Raw genomic sequence first — 19,498 nt, 5'->3', positions numbered from 1 at the left:
TGAGCATAATAGGACAGAATGTATGAAGCTCTGTGGAAATACTGAATAAGCAGCTACCTATGTTATGCCATCTATTAATGTAATAACTGCACTTTCACAATTGCTTTATTAACCTTCCTGCTTTCTCAAATTTGCTTGAAAATGCACGATTTTTCTTATTTTTTTTCAAAATTTTCTTGGGGGGGGGTAACCCCCACAAACCCCCCTTTTGGGGTTCGGGATCGCTCGCTGCGCTCGCTCGCTACGGTGCTGTATGCTAATTCGTTTGCGCCCCACCACTTTAAAATCTCACCCACCGCCCCTGCTTGCAACACAGCAACGGGAATAAAGATCCAATACAAACACTATCTCCCTGCGTCCCAAACAAAGGAGGGTATTTCCAGATTAGTGCACATTAACTCCACCATAAACTCCCAAAACCAGTTACCACATCAAAGCGTCCTTTAAGTAGGGTAGAGGTCTCAGCTAGATACAGGGCCAAACACACACCCAGTAGAGTCTTGAGCAAACCTGAGCACTGATTCTTAGAAGTCCAGGCTTGTAATTCCAACGTCCAAGGCAGAATATGGTTCATTGAAGACTGTGAGTTGAAGTGCTCCTGGCAGGGTTATCCACTCCAAGTCATCGCCAATGAAAAAAAGTCCAGGGCACAGAAGGTGTGAATCCAACAGCATTTATTTAGGTTCCAAAGATACACCTCAGCCACCACACTTGCCTCTGCTCAGCGCCTCTTATAATGTCCTTCCTTTCAAATACCTACATTCCAGCATGATGAAAACAAGTGCATCAGTTTCATGTTCCACAGGTACAACATCCCACACTCAGAGACAAGCATAGAGGCAAGTGGGATGCTAACCTAAGTACGCATTCCGACACTATCCATTTCCAACTCTGTCAAATCTCTGGGGATTACACTTGACAGACAACTGAGAATGAAAGAGCATAGTAATACATCTGCTAAAAGTGCCTTCTACGTGCTGAAACACCTTAAAAAGTCCAAACCCTTCAGCCCTGTCGAAGACCTAAAAACTGTGGTGCAATCTTTAGTCCTCCCCAAGCCAGACTATGGTAATGCAATGATTATGGGTGCCTAAAAGCCCCTTTGAAAGCCATACTCCATGCAGCAACTAGACTAGTGTTGGGTACTAGAGTCACTATGAACACATCACTTCCACTCTAAAGAAACTCAACTGGCTACCAATCGAGGCTAGAGCTATACTCAAAACTGCTTGCTTAACCCACAAAACTCTCTACACAGAAAACCCAGTCGACATGGGAGCAGGGTCAAGACTGATTTGCATATGGCTAGGTTTAAACTGGAATGGCATAGGGAGCAAAAAAACTATTGGTTTACACCCAGATCTCTCTACTGGGGTGAATGTTTGACATTGATCAACGTTTTGTCCATCAATTGTTCTATTTGCATTTGTCACCACGAGTGGGATGGGTATGCCCAGACGTGGGTCCCGTGCTCTCCGTGCCACTGGAGACACGCTAGCCTGACTGATGAGGAGTGAATCCTCGAAACCGGTCCTAGGATGCTTGTTTCTGGTCCAGGGAGGACCTGGCCTAGCAGCCTGGGATGGGCTGTTCGCATTGGAAGCAGGGTCAAGACTGATTTTCATATGGCTGGGTTTAAACTGGAATCACATGGGGAGCTAAAAAAAACATGGATTTAGGCTCAGATCTCTGTACTAGGGTGAATGTTTGACATTGTTCAACATTTTGTCCATCAATTGTTCTTTTTGCATTCCCTTGCAACAAGTGATGTTTTTGAGCAATTTGATTTTTGAGGTATTGCTAATCAAAAGAAATCAAAAGAGATTTCTTTGAAGCTCCAACAATCTACTCTTGATACCGCCAAAATTTAAGAAAGAGAAACCTTGCACCTGCTCCTTCCCCCGGGAACGCTCCCAAAATCTGGAAATCACTGCCTCAGGATTTACAAAACAATCATTCATTTCCTCACTTTAAGAAACTGAAACATCTTCTCTTCAACAAATATCTAAACCCTCCCCCTTAAAAAATCTGACTGGTCTATTTGCTCCAACCCTCCCCCTCTAAATACATTGGAGCATCATTACCTCGGGGAAAACTGTGCCTCTACTCTCCTCACCTTCTCAACACCCTACCTTAGCTACCTCAGAATCTATATCATCCTTCCAGACTAGTATCCACCATAAATTTCCTTTATGTATTGTTGTTTTTCCTTTATCTACTCCGCATGTAACTTGTGCACTTGCTACTGTGCTAAATCTGTAAAGCGCTATATATGTATGCTGTATCTACCTCAAATACCGTCATAAATATTATATATATATATATATATATTGAATAATATACCGTTTCTACTGCAAACACTGTCTAGCTATACTACAGTCTGTCGTAAATTTCCTTTATATATTGTTATTATGTATTTGTATATACTCTGCATGTAATTTATGCACTTGCTGCTGTGCTAACTTTGTGAAGCGCTTTATACATATATACTGTATCTACCTCAAAACTGTATCGCCAACATATCCTGATGTCTTCCATATACTTGGTTTACATACTGTCACTATCTAGTTATATTTACTCCAAATGTAACTCATGGGATTTTTGCTATGCCAACTCTGTGAAGCACACTGATACCTTCAGGTTAAGTTTGCGCTATACAAAACTCAATGAATGAAAAAAAAAATCTAAGCGGTTGCTCACTCCCAACCAGTGGATATTCTAATGTTAAGGTCCTGGTGGGCTTGGTCAGTGGGACCATTACAGACTTGTCCAAATTTATTGTTACTCCTGACCACCTCCCATTGTATTATTTCATCAATGATTGGGTTTAGAGTTTTTGCTGACTCTCTGACTAGTAGTAAGATATTGTTTGCACAGAATGGCGAGGGAACTTAATGCCTCCCTTGCCAGGATATTCTTGTAGAATGTCCACCAAGGATTCCACTGCTAAGGTGAATGATATTGGGGACAGCAGACAATCCTGTCATGTCTTGCGCTCTATAGGTATCACTTCGGATAGTACCCCATTCAATTTTATCTTAGCGGTCGGTAGATTATATAGCCCCGGACCCACCTCACCAGATATCCTCCCATTCCCATCCTCTCCAACCTGGTGAGAAGGAAAGGCCATTCAACAGAGCCGAAACCCTTGGCCGCGTTGAAGAACACCACTGCAGCCCTATTGTCTGGGTTTATTTTGTGCGTGATTGTGAACAGTGCTCTTCAGTTGTCTGCTGTAGACCTACCAGGAATAAACCACGATTGGTGCAGCAGTATTGATCTATGAAGCAGTGGCAGCAGTTGTGTCACCACAATTTTAGTTACTATCTTGTTATCGATATTTATTAAGGATAGTGGGTGGTACAATTTGCATTTTTACGGCAGTTTGCCTGGTTTTAGAGGAGTGGTCACCACCACTTCCACATTGTTGGTGGTAGGGATTCCACCTCCAAAACCTCTTCATATACCGCCAACAGGACCAGGGCCAGTTCCTCAATAATATTCTTTTTAGAATTCTCCTGTAAGGCCATTACTTCCAGGCACTTTGTTATTCTTAAATGTTTTGATAGTGCCTCGTACCTCTGCTAGCATGAGCGGTACGCACAGGGTCTCCAATTAAGTGGTTTTCACCCAAGCCAACTTTGCTCACTATTAATATTGATTAATGTCATCAGCACAATGCGCTCATCTAGATTTGTACAGGTTAGTAGTCAGTAAATTATTGCGTAATTGCAGCAGTCTGTGACTTGAAGGTACCATCTGGTGCCTCTATAGAGACTGCTGTGGACATTGCCCAACTCGGTCTGGTAAGCCTGACGAGCGTATGTTCCGGTCAATCCCCCTTCCCATATGATCTTGCCACTGCTTATTTGGCGAGGAATTGCAGCTTTTTATCTGCCTCAACTCTATATTCCTGTATCTTGGTGTGTAAATAGTGTGGGCTTTTGAGGGATGTCCCGCTTACAGTGAATTGTTTCAAGGATTTAGAACTCATTCTCTAGTTTGGCCAATGTGTGCGTGATCAATTTTAATATGCCATGCACTTTGGCAATGCATTCCTCCCGGATAACAGCCTTTAAGGCCTCCCATAATGTACTAGAAGTATCTACTGACCTGTGTTCTCTTTGTAATAGTCTGTGATTACCTGTCTAATCTCTAGCAGCATGTTAAAGTGTAAGTGCCATGTGCTACGCGTTTGGTCCAGTATTGTCAGTCTTAGCATGATTGGAGAATGGTCAGAGTAGGTGCGGGCCAGGTGTTTCATGTTTGACATCCAATCAGAAAGGATTGTTGATCCCACCAGTAATCTAGCCTAGAGGCCAATCCAGTGGCTGATCTGTAGCATGTGTAACGCCGCTCCCCCGATTACGTAATCTCCAGAGATCAACCAACTCATGGACTGTCTCCCTCGCCCTAGGGTGCACCTCCTTCTGCCTCCGGTACTATCCAGCGTGGGGTATAGTATCACACTGTGATTCCCTCTCCACAGAAAAATTGAGGAGTCTGATTGTTGTACTTTAATAGCAAGTTATGAAAAGAAGTCAGCATCATCATAGTTAGGGCCATATGAATTGATTGCTGTCACTTTATGTGCGTTCAGGCATCCTTGGATAAGTACGTATCTGTCGTCTGGATCCACAATTTCCTGTAAGTAGTGTAAGCCAGTCTCCTACAAATGAATATTGCTACACCTCTAGTGCAGGCTGAGTAAGAGGCGAAGGATGGACTCAAGGGTTTGTGTCAGAATCTCACTTTGTTTTCCGCAGGAGCGATAGGAAGCCATGATTGTAGCTCCCAACTTCACCCTCGGCCAAGGCAGCCCAACAACAGTCAAAGAAAACCCTGATCAACGGAGACGAGGGGAAGGGAAGAGAAAGAACAAGTATCCCATGAAGACTGCTGTGGTGCGACTGTCTACCTTGGGCTTATTCAAGATTCCTCCTAATATGAAACAATAGAAGAGAAAGAGGATGTAAGCGACATCGCTAGAATGAGTGAGTGTCCATATACATATGGTTCTTTGTGTGAAGTTATATACCTGTGTGATTCTCCTCTTCCGAATACCAGTAGAAAGTAAATGGCAGCTAAATTATGCTTTGATATCTAAAGAAAGAGCTAGAGTACATGTATGTATATATAGATATGAAAAGAGCAACAGATGCGATTAGAACATGTACTTTCTATATAAAGGCATACCTTAGATAATACTGTTCAGGTCGTAAGAAGGCTCATAGTACTGACTAGAAATTTACACAAAACAAATAAATGAGAAAAATGCATACATTCCAACATGTATTACTTTTCTAGTCAGAAAACCATTATGTCAAAATATAGAGCTTAAAAAATATTGCACAAGGAACAGTGTTAAACTTATTTCTATACATCATGTCTCTGCTACTAAACTAAACGGCTATCATTTTATCGACCTCAGAAACATGTATGGCTGAGTGGACCTACAGGGAATCGAAAATGTGACCATGGGATCAAAGACATTTCTGAGATGAAGAATGGGGCTGGTACAGCAGTCAGAAAAATACACAGAAGTACATTTTCATCATGTAACTGCGCTAGGACACCTGCACCTTTTCAGTTACAATTCTTACAATTCTGAAAAACACGGACGGTGGATAATTAGCGAATACACAAACTTGTTCAATGGCGGCGTTTAAAATTCTAGTGATCACCTGAGTGTTTTCATCCACTGGGCTCTGATCTGTATTTACAGATTTCTATATCTCAGCCATTTGATCGGGAGAGGTGAGGCACAGAGTAACTCATTTTACCTTTTACTTAAATAGAAAACCGGCAGGCTCACTGTGGGTATACACGTGTGCTGTTTTTGTGCGGAAGAGGGCACCTTTTCTTACCCTTCGGAATTGCTGTCATGTCTTAACAACACAAGGGCAGCCAATGTGTCCTGGACGCAGAGACGCAACTAGGGCCAAAGTTTGGGGGGGGGGCTAATTATTCCAGCAATAGGCAGAGTAGAGGTGCAGGGGCTCCAAGAAGAAGTGAATAAAGAGCAAAGCGTCATTAACAAGTAATTGGTCTTTAAAAGACCTGTGAAGTACTCGGGTGCGGCTGTGTGTGTGCCCGGGAAGCTGTCTCAGCCGGGCTGACACACACATTAGGGGGGAGTGTTGTAGCGATTTGAGCTTAATGGGCGTTGCACGCTTGCCTGCATGTCAGTGTCTGAGAGGCAGGTTTGGACCAGACCCATCACATTGTCAGTCGCTGAGAGAGCTGAAGACAGTAGGAAAAGTTTTGCTTTAAATTACAAAAGAATGGCACGTCGCAAATGTACTTGCGACATGGGACAGTGGGAAGGTGAGATTTTAAGGTGGAGCGCGCCCCCCTCAAGATGATGTTGTGTCCCCCCAGGGGGGCGCGCCCCACAGATTGAAGAACTCTGCCTTAAATGCAATGTAGGAAGCACCCAAGTTGTGTGATTTTAGCTTAAGGAATCACAAATTACCACCAAGTTGAGGTTGGTGGTAATTTGTGATTTCTTTGAAAAATTCACTTTTTTGCATTTTTCAAAGTGCCATGTGGCGCACATACATGCCCTTAGGGCATGAATGTGCGCCACATGTGCACACATGCTTATTTCAGGGGTGCAACCGGGTGTCCTATTGACACCCTTGCAACCTTGAAATTGCATTATCAATTTGCGATTCTCTAATTGGGAATCACAAATTGAGAATGTCTTCCCATTCATTCCTATGGGCCTTCTAGCCCATAGGAATGAATGGGAAGGTATTCCTTATTTGCGAATCTCAATTTGCGATTCGCAAATAAGGAATATGTAGGATTCGCAAAATATTTAGCAAATCCTACATACATTGCATTTTGAGATTCTCTAATAGCGATTCCCTAAAAATCGCAATTTGAGAATCGCAAAATGCATTTTTCATACATATGGCCCATAATCACTTCTTCCTTAGACACCGAACTTGCTAAACTGTCAATTGTGTCTACCAACTCCTTCTTTGGTTCAATGCCCTTTCATGTTATCTTGTGGGCAAGGTAATTGATTTAATCTAAATGAAATAACACTTTACAGTCTTTAAAGTCAAACCCCGCTCTTTCAGCCTGCGAAGAACTTCACACAATCATTCATTGTGCTTTTCCACATTCACACCATACACCAGAACATCATCTTGGTATATCTTGATGCCTCGTACCCCTTTCCATTCATACCACCCTTTTTTTATTTCTTCAACACATGCTAAACTGTGTTCTTAAGTTTTCACCGAGTTCACCACCTCAGTAGGTGAGGGATTGTCCTTTTGCCAAAATACTCATTACTTTCACTAGGTGTGAGATAAGTGTTGAAATATTCCCTGCCCTCAAAACCCAAGCAATGTAGTAGTAGAGACATCTTTCGCTCAGCACTTAGAGAAGTGCAGCAAACTCTTGCATAATGAGCAAATATAGACTTCCACTCCCTCAACAATATTGGTAGTTCACCAGGGCTCATCAGAAAGGAGGAGGCGTTACATTCTGCATGATGTCTCACCTTAAAGCTGTACTTAAATGTGCAAAAACCTACTAAAAGCACAAAAACATTTCCTGGTAAAAAACACCGAAAATAGAGTGCAGATAGGAATGCATGATGGTGTGACCATCAACTAGCACAATCTAATTTGTGGTAAGGTGTGCGCATCACCGAGCACAATGTTTACCGTACTACAAGCCAGAGAGAGAAGCCGCAGGTAAGCTTTTGACAGGAGGGCTTGTGTCAAAATATAGCTGTGCGCATCACTGAGCACTGTGCATACGAAATATCGATGAGCGCAGAAGAAATATGGATGTGCACGTGTATTGCTCTGCCTTTCAGATAATACAAAATCTCCCACACTGTGGCTCAAACATGGCGAAGAAGGACACATAAAACAAAACAACACCTAGAAAGGGGCTTACTTTACAAAGTGCAAAGACTCTCTTTTTAGAATAAAGCTTGGGATTTTCTTTATGCAATGCTACCTAACAGAAATGCTTTCCCAGATGTCAAATGAACCACATTCAAATGCATATAGATATATTTATATTTATAAGCAAGCAATAATAACACACTTGCTAAATTCAACAGTTAAATGCATGGATAATAATATGAAATACATGCAGCAAATAATATGAGATAAAACTCAAGCAAATATTATGGGAGGTCCTGCAAGAGATCAGAAAGATATTTATACACTAAATGCATCGAATGATTACTTTGGATGTGCACTCTGAGTCACTCACACATCACAAAGAAAACACCTCAAGTGACCACAGCCACTGGAAACTCGCATCACAATGGCACTAGTCAGAAACAAATCACCTCATCTGATCGTTCACTCGACATCCTTGACAACTCAAGTTGGGGGAGCCCGTTACAGCCAGGTAATGGACTCTCGATCAGGACTCAAATCCAGATTCTTGTGGCAATACGTCTATTCCACAAGTGAACTCTCAAGCTGGCTGTCAACAACCCTCAGCTTTATAGTCTCAAAACACACTAGAAGGTTCGAGGGTCTTCCCCTCTGCGCCAAGGAAAGTTACTGGAACTGGCCAGCTTGCGGGCAAGCATTCCATGGCAAGAAGGAGCACCCACGTCCTCTCTACATTCTTACATGTTCCAGACTTTTTCTTGATGAAGCTTACCAAAGCCTTCCAGGGTACATTAAACGATCTCTCACAAAACAATCCTTGAGTGTGATTAACCCAAGCAACTTGCAAACACTCAAGCAAGGCAAAGTCAGAATTCAGGATGACATGAGGCCATGTCAAAGCCAATAGTAAGAACTTCAGAATACTTGATCTCTCAATGTACAACACAGTACACATTTGTGCACCACTGCCTATAGCATCACATACTTCATCTCTCAATGTACAACACAGTGCAGATTTGTGCACCACTACTCATAACACTACACTTCGAGACCAAAAAGTACATTCCACACCTCTCTCTCTCTCATGCCTTCAAATGCACATCCCACACATTCTGTTATTGGCAAGCTGTTCTACTGTGACAGCTCCCACAGTAATACTGTAAGATTACAAGAACAAAACCTTCAAGAGAAACAAGGCATATGCAGGACATCGTACATTCAGGCTGTTATAAAATAACACACCAAAGTCAATTAAAATGATGGTAGTCAAAGGTCATCACATGGTGCCAGACCACAAGAGTGCCTCTGGCACAACAGCGTGCCACTGGGCCCTGTGCACAGAACAAATGCCCACTGAATGAAACAACAACTGGTGAACCTGTCAATGAGCTCCTCGTACAGCTGGAATCGCTGTGCACCTGAATGAAAAGCTTCCCAACTTCCTAAAATAGCATTAGTAGGCTTGGTAAAGTAAACAATCTGGATGGCTTCCGAAGTGTATTGAGCTTGTTCTTCCATGTCGTAATGCAAAATCCTATTGTTGGTAGACATGGTAACATAAACAGTCCGGCCGGTTTCCGAAGTGGATTGACCTTGTTCTTCCACGTCGTGACGCAAAATCCTGAGCCCAGAGAAGATGAGTAGCCGCAGCGGAGAATTCGAAAAATGAACCGTTGACCGGGCTCATTATAGAAGACAGATGTCACGCAGATACTTGCTCCTGCTGACTCACCACGTGAACGCAGAGGTAAATAATGTTCGCTTGTGCTGTCACATGAATGTACAAAGAACGCAGCTCTCCCGAACAGCTTCACTTGTTCCCCCCAAGGAAACGGCAAATGGGCATCCGTTATTCATATAAATCCACCCTATTTGAGGACTCAAAACAGTGCTTGCAACACAGCAACGGGAATAAAGATCCAATACAAACACTATCTCCCTGCGTCCCAAACAAAGGAGGGTATTTCCAGATTAGTGCACATTAACTCCACCATAAACTCCCAAAAACCAGTTACCACATCAAAGCGTCCTTTAAGTAGGGTAGAGGTCTCAGCTAGATACAGGGCCAAACACACACCCAGTAGAGTCTTGAGCAAACCTGAGCACTGATTCTTAGAAGTCCAGGCTTGTAATTCCAACGTCCAAGGCAGAATATGGTTCATTGAAGACTGTGAGTTGAAGTGCTCCTGGCAGGGTTATCCACTCCAAGTCATCGCCAATGAAAAAAAGTCCAGGCCACAGAAGGTGTGAATCCAACAGCATTTATTTAGGTTCCAAAGATACACCTCAGCCACCACACATGCCTCTGCTCAGCGCCTCTTATAATGTCCTTCCTTTCAAATACCTACATTCCAGCATGATGAAAACAAGTGCATCAGTTTCATTTTCCACAGGTACAACATCCCACACTCAGAGACAAGCATAGAGGCAAGTGGGATGCTAACCTAAGTACGCATTCCGACACTATCCATTTCCAACTCTGTCAAATCTCTGGGGATTACACTTGACAGACAACTGAGAATGAAAGAGCATAGTAATACATCTGCTAAAAGTGCCTTCTACGTGCTGAAACACCTTTAAAAAGTCCAAACCCTTCAGCCCTGTCGAAGACCTAAAAACTGTGGTGCAATCTTTAGTCCTCCCCAAGCCAGACTATGGTAATGCAATGATTATGGGTGCCTAAAAGCCCCTTTGAAAGCCATACTCCATGCAGCAACTAGACTAGTGTTGGGTACTAGAGTCACTATGAACACATCACTTCCACTCTAAAGAAACTCAACTGGCTACCAATCGAGGCTAGAGCTATACTCAAAACTGCTTGCATAACCCACAAAACTCTCTACACAGAAAACCCAGTCGACATGGGAGCAGGGTCAAGACTGATTTGCATATGGCTAGGTTTAAACTGGAATGGCATAGGGAGCAAAAAAACAATTGGTTTACACCCAGATCTCTCTACTGGGGTGAATGTTTGACATTGATCAACGTTCTGTCCATCAATTGTTCTTTTTGCATTTGTCACCACGAGTGGGATGGGTATGCCCAGACGTGGGTCCCGTGCTCTCCGTGCCACTGGAGACACGCTAGCCTGACTGATGAGGAGTGAATCCTCGAAACCGGTCCTAGGATGCTTTTTTCTGGTCCAGGGAGGACCTGGCCTAGCAGCCTGGGATGGGCTGTTCGCATTGGAAGCAGGGTCAAGACTGATTTGCATATGGCTAGGTTTAAACTGGAATGGCATAGGGAGCAAAAAAACAATTGGTTTACACACAGATCTCTCTACTGGGGTGAATGTTTGACATTGATCAAAGTTCTGTCCATCAACTGTTCTTTTTGCATTTGTCACCACGAGTGGGATGGGTATGCCCAGACGTGGGTCCCGTGCTCTCCGTGCCACTGGAGACATGCTAGCCTGACTGATGAGGAGTGAATCCTCGAAACCGGTCCTAGGATGCTTGTTTCTGGTCCAGGGAGGACCTGGCCTAGCAGCCTGGGATGGGCTGTTCGCATTGGAAGCAGGGTCAAGACTGATTTTCATATGGCTGGGTTTAAACTGGAATCACATGGGGAGCTAAAAAAAAACATGGATTTAGGCTCAGATCTCTGTACTAGGGTGAATGTTTGACATTGTTCAACATTTTGTCCATCAATTGTTCTTTTTGCATTCCCTTGCAACAAGTGATGTTTTTGAGCAATTTGATTTTTGAGGTATTGCTAATCAAAAGAAATCAAAAGAGATTTCTTTGAAGCTCCAACAATCTACTCTTGATACCGCCAAAATTTAAGAAAGAGAAACCTTGCACCTGCTCCTTCCCCCGGGAACGCTCCCAAAATCTGGAAATCACTGCCTCAGGATTTACAAAACAATCATTCATTTCCTCACTTTAAGAAACTGAAACATCTTCTCTTCAACAAATATCTAAACCCTCCCCCTTAAAAAATCTGACTGGTCTATTTGCTCCAACCCTCCCCCTCTAAATACATTGGAGCATCATTACCTCGGGGAAAATTGTGCCTCTACTCTCCTCACCTTCTCAACACCCTACCTTAGCTACCTCAGAATCTATATCATCCTTCCAGACTAGTATCCACCATAAATTTCCTTTATGTATTGTTATTTTTCCTTTATCTACTCCGCATGTAACTTGTGCACTTGCTACTGTGCTAAATCTGTAAAGCGCTATATATGTATGCTGTATCTACCTCAAATACCGTCATAAATATAATATATATATATATATTTAATAATATGCCGTTTCTACTGCAAACACTGTCTAGCTATACTACAGTCTGTCGTAAATTTCCTTTATATATTGTTATTATGTATTTGTATATACTCCGCATGTAATTTATGCACTTGCTGCTGTGCTAACTTTGTGAAGCGCTTTATACATATATACTGTATCTACCTCAAAACTGTATCGCCAACATATCCTGATGTCTTCCATATACTTGGTTTACATACTGTCACTATCTAGTTCTATTTACTCCAAATGTAACTCATGGGATTTCTGCTATGCTAACTCTGTGAAGCACACTGATACCTTCAGGTTAAGTTTGCGCTATACAAAACTCAATTAATGAAAAAAAAAATCTAAGCGGTTGCTCACTCCCAACCAGTGGATATTCTAATGTTACGGTCCTGGTGGGCTTGGTCAGTGGGACCATTACAGACTTGTCCCAATTTATTGTTACTCCTGACCACCTCCCATTGTATTATTTCATCAATGATTGGGTTTAGAGTTTTTGCTGACTCTCTGCCTAGTAGTAAGATATTGTTGGCACAGAATGGCGAGGGAACTTAATGCCTCCCTTGCCAGGATATTCTTGTAGAATGTCCACCAAGGATTCCACTGCTAAGGTGAATGATATTGGGGACAGCAGACAATCCTGTCATGTCTTGCGCTCTATAGGTATCACTTCGGATAGTACCCCTTTCAATTTTATCTTAGCAGTCGGTAGATTATATAGCACCGGGCCCACCTCACCAGATATCGTCCCATTCCCATCCTCTCCAACCTGGTGAGAAGGAAAGGCCATTCAACAGAGCCGAAATCCTTGGCCGCGTTGAAGAACACCACTGCAGCCCTATTGTCTGGGTTTATTTTGTGCGTGATTGTGAACAGTGCTCTTCAGTTGTCTGCTGTAGACCTACCAGGAATAAACCACGATTGGTGCAGCAGTATTGATCTATGAAGCAGTGGCAGCAGCTGTGTCACCACAATTTTAGTTACTATCTTGTTATCGATATTTATTAAGGATAGTGGGTGGTACAATTTGCATTTTTACGGCGGTTTGCCTGGTTTTAGAGGAGTGGTCACCACCACTTCCACATTGTTGGTGGTAGGGATTCCACCTCCAAAACCTCTTCATATACCGCCAACAGGACCAGGGCCAGTTCCTCAATAATATTCTTTTTAGAATTCTCCTGTAAGGCCATTACTTCCAGGCACTTTGTTATTCTTAAATGTTTTGATAGTGCCTCGTACCTCTGCTAGCATGAGCGGTACGCACAGGGTCTCCAATTAAGTGGTTTTCACCCAAGCCAACTTTGCTCACTATTAATATTGATTAATGTCATCAGCACAATGCGCTCATCTAGATTTGTACAGGTTAGTAGTCAGTAAATTATTGCGTAATTGCAGCAGTCTGTGACTTGAAGGTACCATCTGGTGCCTCTATAGAGACTGCTGTGGACATTGCCCAACTCGGTCTGGTAAGCCTGACGAGCGTATGTTCCGGTCAATCCCCCTTCCCATATGATCTTGCCACTGCTTATTTGGCGAGGAATTGCAGCTTTTTATCTGCCTCAACTCTATATTCCTGTATCTTGGTGTGTAAATAGTGTGGGCTTTTGAGGGATGTCCCGCTTACAGTGAATTATTTCAAGGATTTAGAACTCATTCTCTAGTTTGGCCAATGTGTGCGTGATCAATTTTAATATGCCATGCACTTTGGCAATGCATTCCTCCCGGATAACAGCCTTTAAGGCCTCCCATAATGTACTAGAAGTATCTACTGACCTGTGTTCTCTTTGTAATAGTCTGTGATTACCTGTCTAATCTCTAGCAGCATGTTAAAGTGTAAGTGCCATGTGCTACGCGTTTGATCCAGTATTGTCAGTCTTAGCATGATTGGAGAATGGTCAGAGTAGGTGCGGGCCAGGTGTTTCATGTTTGACATCCAATCAGAAAGGATTGTTGATCCCACCAGTAATCTAGCCTAGAGGCCGATCCAGTGGCTGATCTGTAGCATGTGTAACGCCGCTCCCCCGATTACGTAATCTCCAGAGATCAACCAACTCATGGACTGTCTCCCTCGCCCTAGGGTGCACCTCCTTCTGCCTCCGGTACTATCCAGCGTGGGGTATAGTATCACACTGTGATTCCCTCTCCACAGAAAAATTGAGGAGTCTGATTGTTGTACTTTAATAGCAAGTTATGAAAAGAAGTCAGCATCATCATAGTTAGGGCCATATGAATTGATTGCTGTCACTTTATGTGCGTTCAGGCATCCTTGGATAAGTACGTATCTGTCGTCTGGATCCACAATTTCCTGTAAGTAGTGTAAGGCAGTCTCCTACAAATGAATATTGCTACACCTCTAGTGCAGGCTGAGTAAGAGGCGAAGGATGGACTCAAGGGGTTGTGTCAGAATCTCACTTTGTTTTCCGCAGGAGCGATAGGAAGCCATGATTATAGCTCCCAGCTTCACCCTCGGCCAAGGCAGCCCAACAACAGTCAAAGAAAACCCTGATCAACGGGGACGAGGGGAAGGGAAGAGAAAGAACAAGTATCCCATGAAGACTGCTGTGGTGCGACTGTCTACCTTGGGCTTATTCAAGATTCCTCCTAATATGAAACAATAGAAGAGAAAGAGGATGTAAGCGACATCGCTAGAATGAGTGAGTGTCCATATACATATGGTTCTTTGTGTGACGTTATATACCTGTATGATTCTCCTCTTCCGAATACCAGTAGAAAGTAAATGGCAGCTAAATTATGCTTGGATATCTAAAGAAAGAGCTAGAGTACATGTATGTATATATAGATATGAAAAGAGCAACAGATGCGATTAGAACATGTACTTTCTATATAAAGGCATACCTTAGATAATACTGTTCAGATCGTAAGAAGGCTCATAGTACTGACTAGAAATTTAGACAAAACAAATAAATGAGAAAAATGCATACATTCCAACATGTATTACTTTTCTAGTCAGAAAACCATTATGTCAAAATATAGAGCTTAAAAAATATTGCACAAGGAACAGTGTTAAACTTATTTCTATACCTTAGAAACAAGTAAATACATTAATTTAGCTTTTTTGTCCACAAGTTTATCAGAAGCTAGAGTTTATCATATGGAATCCACTTCCAGATAAGTACATAACAATGCCACTTTTAAAATAAGATATTTGCAAAGAGCACGTTACCCCCAGCTGGTTATTTACTGAGCATCAATACGTTAATGGTGTCTCTCTTGTTCTTGTCTTTTACAGGTGTCCAGAGACTGCGGAGATGAGGGCAGCCGTGGAATACTCCAACTAAAAAACATACGAATGAGAAAAATGCTACATACATGAAGAACCGGAGGAACCCGGAAGCAAAGGAGAACGAACCAGATGGCAGAAAGAACAACATAAACGCCAAGCAGCTTCCTGTTCGCCAGAGCCCGTCTGTATTCGGCGTGTGTTGCTCCTGTGACGTGCTCCGCTGCTGTGCCGTGCACGGCTCCTGCCGCTTTCAGTAGGCATGACAGTTTGGCTACATTATGCTTGCGGGCACTAACCAGGTGTGTCTCCTGTGGGCATAGTATATCAATTGTGTGGTGCATAGTGTATGCCAGTATTTGGCAAGTCTTTTGGGGATGGTTTAGACTGGACATTCCAGGTAATCAATTGAACCCTTTGGCCTCTAGTAGTGGCCTCTAGTTCTCTGCATTTTATTCCACTGGTAACACAACACATGAAGTGTGCGGGGTTTCCTCAGGTGTTGCTTTATCTGATAGTTTACTGTATCAGACAATAGGAACAATGACCACGTTACTCTTATCCCTCTGCCACCCACACTGAATCTCAACCGGGGTTTTACTCTCTCTGGTTTCTTTTTTAGCATGTTTCTTCAAGCATTCAATAAAGATTTGGACCTTCCCGACCCACGTAAAAGGCAGTTGTGCGTGGTACATCATGGAGTGGCATATGTCTAAGCCAATTAGTGTTTTCTTGACATTGATAAATTTACGTCGTGCCTCCTCCACCATCATGGTGAAATCTGGAGAGCCATTGTACATCAGATCCCCTTTTTCTCTGGCCAGCTGTAGGTTTCTACCTAAATCTATAGCCGGGCTTTCCAAGGTTCCAGATATGGGTCGTGGGGCGAGCGAACGATGCGCCCACTCCACTATGTACATGCAGGATAGGTTCTCTCAGCCAAATAGTGAGACCAGCTTAAATCTTCCATCGGTCAAGTTTCTGTTGTCTCGGGAATTCCCATGAGTCAGACGTTGCCCCTTCGGGACTGGGCCTTCCAGTACTCATTGCGGAGTTTAAGGTTCTTGATTGCACTTGCTATTTCTTTCTGGGCCTTGGAAAGCTTAGCAGTCATCGTCCATATCCGAGACCTCTGTTCCACAACATCAAGGCGACCCACGCTTGTCAAGACTCTATTTCATCCCTTAAGGCAGCTCGTTAGGGCGTTGCTTTTCCCGTCTATGGACCCCAAGCTGCTGCACATTTCTAGCAGTAGGGATCTAGTATCTAGCTCCTCTGTCTCCATCTCAGCCACCTCTGCGGTACGAGTATCTCCCCCCTCTGGGCCCTTATCTGGCACTCTGGAGCATTCTTTGGCCTCAAAATGAAGCTGCAACTGGTTATGTACTTCCTCTGACAACAGCACTTGGTGGCAAACAGTGCACGCGAGCAGTATGTGTATTATGGTGTCTTACTAAGCGCAGGTCAGACTTTGCTCAAGCGTGTCTCCCATCATGCTTATTTATCGGTCACTTCTCTTTCCACCACTTCTCCTGATCCTATATTTTACTATTTCGTTGCCCAATTTTGAAAACACCCTCCTGCTCTTTCGCCCCCCTCCCTCCCCCGGCCGATCAGAATTGCAACTTGTCTTTGGGACATTTTGGCCCCTCTCTGTACTCTGTCGGTCTGCTGGTCTTTGAGCAATTCAGTCTCCGAATGAATAACCACGTGTTCTTTAGATTTGATAAATTCAGTATTCGGCTCTCAGCCACTCACCAGTTTACTGCTTTTCACTATGGATCGTTTAGTTCTTTCCCTGGACACTCTTGGTAGACAGCATTCAGAATCAGAATAAGCTTTATTCGGAAAGTTAATTTCTATCCATAAAAGCATGTACAATTTAACAGATCGTCTTAAACATTTAAAAACAGATCGTTTTTTAAAAATATATTTACACACCATATGCCAACATAAACTCATTTACAAGGCTCTAATTAATATTAATACAGAATATAGCAGCAAGTAGACACAAAAGGACAACATATCATTTTAATAGTTAAAGAATTAAAATGATGAGTGGGCAATGACGATGATAAAAATACAGAACATTAATCCCATATTTAGCATTCATTTTCCTGGGGCAATGAGATTAGATTACAGCTTTAGAACAAAAGGAAGAAGCAAGCACCCCCTACTGCATTGTTATGATGCTTAGGGGGATAAATCCAAAACAACGTTTGGTTTTGTTTGTCTAACGTTCTACTTTTGTCCTTGTCACAATGGACCTGAATCAATATTATTTCGACATTTGATCAAACTTTTTAAAAAAGCTATAATATTGTAGTTTAAGCAATCATTATCGAGACATTGAAGGGCCAGAAATGCTGGGCGACATTGGCGGATACCCCAAATTTTGAGTATTGGTTTTATCCATTTCCTTCTGAAATCTTCCTAAAATTTACAGAATAAAATTGCATGGATAGTTGATTGCGTGGAGACAGAATCACATGGGCAGTGTGGTAGTTCATTTGACCAATTATTAACAGTTGGGAATGTCACCAGCCTATGAAAAATATTCAATCGAAAGCGAGTGAGAACAAATCGATCATATCTTTTATCAGATTTATATAGGTACGATTGCATGCCAAATGAAGATGATATCATGAGATTTTGGCGAACAGACGGTTTTGTAGCTTCACTCGCAAATCTCAGGCTCTCCATGTGATACCAACAGCGTTTCTTAAAATCTTTCCTTGAGATAGGTAACATGGAAGGAGGATTATTAAAATATTCAGGGTTGCCAATGTCTGTCAAAAAAACCTTCACATATTTGATCCATTTTATGTCGAGACAGTGGTCCAATTTAAGGGCGTCCAGAAGGACTGCCTGATTAAGGCGGTTTGACTCAGACTTCCAAATACGATGCCAGAGAATTGGGGGTTGGATTTTTATAATATCCGTAATATATAAAACTCCCAACTCAGCATGGCAAACGTGAGTGGACGTAGAAGCCGGAACCGCCAATAAGTATCTAAGGAAAGCATTTTCCACTTTTTGCAATTCGGAGACATTCCGATGGCCCCATATCCCTGCCCCATATGTTGCTACACTTGTACATTTTGCCTTATATATTTTTATCAGTTCCAGGGGCGGTCTTCTTCCTAATTTTTGGGCAAAATTAACAAGGGCGGTTGTGGCTCTAACAAAAAGAAGTTTTCTTGTTGTAATTGCTTGGCCCCATAGGCCCTTGTCATCTATGAGGATTCCTAGATATGAGTAAGTGGATGTAGTAGCCAGTTTGCTTCCATTTAAATAAACTTCTTTACTCTTTTTGCTGCCTTTCCCACATTTCATCACGAAGGTTTTTGAGGCATTGATATTTAAATCAATGTCTTGCATATAATTGTTGTACGAGTCCAAAGCCTGTTGAAGGGCTAAAGGGGTCCTGGCTAAAATGACAGCATCGTCCGCATATAGCAATGCTGGTATGCGTCTTGGGGCCTGATCTTGTTGGACCTGGGGAACGTCCTGGCTTCCTTCTAATAAGGCCTTCTCAAGGCCATTAGTGTATAATGTGAAGAGAAATGGAGCCAAGACGCACCCCTGTCTTACCCCTCTAAGAACTTTAAATGAAGAGGTGCATTCACCAGCTCTGCCAAATCGGACTCGCGCTGTGGCGTTACTATATAGGGCCTTCAGAAAATCTATTAGTGAGTCTTCTACTTGCATTTCTTTTAGTGTATGCCATAGTTTCCCATGAGAAACGCAGTCGAAGGCCGAAGAGAGATCGACAAACGCTAAATAAATTTTCCCTCTTTTCGCTCTCGTGTATTTACCCATCAAGATCGCCAGGTTGAGCCCCTGGTCTATTGTCCCCAGACCTTCCTTAAAGCCGAACTGTAGGTCGGACAATACGTTCTTTTCTGTGGCCCAAGATTGTAACCTTGTGAGAAGAATCCTTCCTGCTACTTTACCCAGTGAATCTAGGAGTGAAATTGGTCTGTAGCAAGAAGGATCCTGTCTGTTGCCCTTTTTAAAAATAGGGACCATGATGGATTCTGACCAGCTGTTAATAAGGCCTTGTGAAGAGGTTGCGTTAAGGACGCGAGTCAGAATTGGGGCCCATAGATCTGTATTATATTTATATA

General features: G+C 42.7%; 2 protein-coding genes across 2 annotated transcripts in view; both read left to right on the top strand.

Annotated features, from left to right (window-relative positions):
* Nucleotides 1-19,498, top strand: part of TEFM (transcription elongation factor, mitochondrial) — a 359,138-nt gene that overhangs the window by 73,429 nt on the left and 266,211 nt on the right. The gene's annotated exons all lie outside the window — the stretch shown is intronic.
* Nucleotides 1-19,498, top strand: part of LOC146810225 (zinc finger MYM-type protein 1-like) — a 58,707-nt gene that overhangs the window by 2,781 nt on the left and 36,428 nt on the right. Inside the window, exons 2-4 of the mRNA XM_085620367.1 lie at nucleotides 4,767-4,994; nucleotides 14,554-14,781; nucleotides 15,378-15,670. The gene's annotated coding sequence lies outside the window, so the exon portion shown is untranslated. The remainder of the gene's footprint in view (nucleotides 1-4,766; nucleotides 4,995-14,553; nucleotides 14,782-15,377; nucleotides 15,671-19,498) is intronic.

Source organism: Triturus cristatus, chromosome 7, assembly GCF_964204655.1.
Source record: "Triturus cristatus chromosome 7, aTriCri1.1, whole genome shotgun sequence".
NCBI classification, from domain to species: domain Eukaryota; kingdom Metazoa; phylum Chordata; class Amphibia; order Caudata; family Salamandridae; genus Triturus; species Triturus cristatus.
Note: the sequence above shows the minus strand (reverse complement) of the source record. Positions and strands in the feature narration are given on the sequence as shown.